Genomic DNA, 692 nt, shown 5'->3' with positions numbered 1-692 from the left:
GAGCAATCTAACAATCCAATAAGAATAGTGAAGCGTGACACTGCAATCAGAGGACACGAGCTCGCTGTCAAGCTGTCATAGTAAAAGTCCTGTCAGCGGCAAAATTCATTAAACGATTATTTATTTCACCAACTAATCATTATGAAATATAAAACGTCTTTCATCATAAAGTAGTTTTTAAAGTCATTTCGGGGCGAGATCTGTTGTGGTCGTCTTAAGTATGCTTTTCCAATTATCAACTCTTGAATTTGTAAGCATGTTGTTGTTTTTGTTTACTTATATTTAATAAATCTAGTGAAAAATGCTGTTTAGTATAGTCCTGCCCTCAACCTTGTAATTCCCACCCTGCATCAAGAGACTGTATTTTGCATATTCCATATCTTGTATGTAAATTCTTTCAAATTATTGTTTCTTTTTAATCCTAACCTTGTCCTTTTCATTTTGATTGATTTTGATTTACCCCTCACTTCCTTTATTTCTGTAATTCATCCTTTATTGTCTGTTCCACTGCTATAAATAGCCTATATATTTATATATAGCCTATATCAGGCCTTCCGGAAACAGAAGACAAGGAAATCACCAGGCCCAGATGGCGTTACACCAGCCTGTCTGAAACTCTGTGCTGACCAGCTGGCCCAACAGATCACTGGAGCTATCGAAGTCCATTCCTGCTTTAAATTCTCCACAATCAT

This window comes from Chanodichthys erythropterus, chromosome 1 (assembly GCF_024489055.1).
Source record: "Chanodichthys erythropterus isolate Z2021 chromosome 1, ASM2448905v1, whole genome shotgun sequence".
In the NCBI taxonomy this organism is placed as follows: Eukaryota; Metazoa; Chordata; class Actinopteri; order Cypriniformes; family Xenocyprididae; genus Chanodichthys; species Chanodichthys erythropterus.
This window is presented reverse-complemented; position numbering follows the sequence as displayed.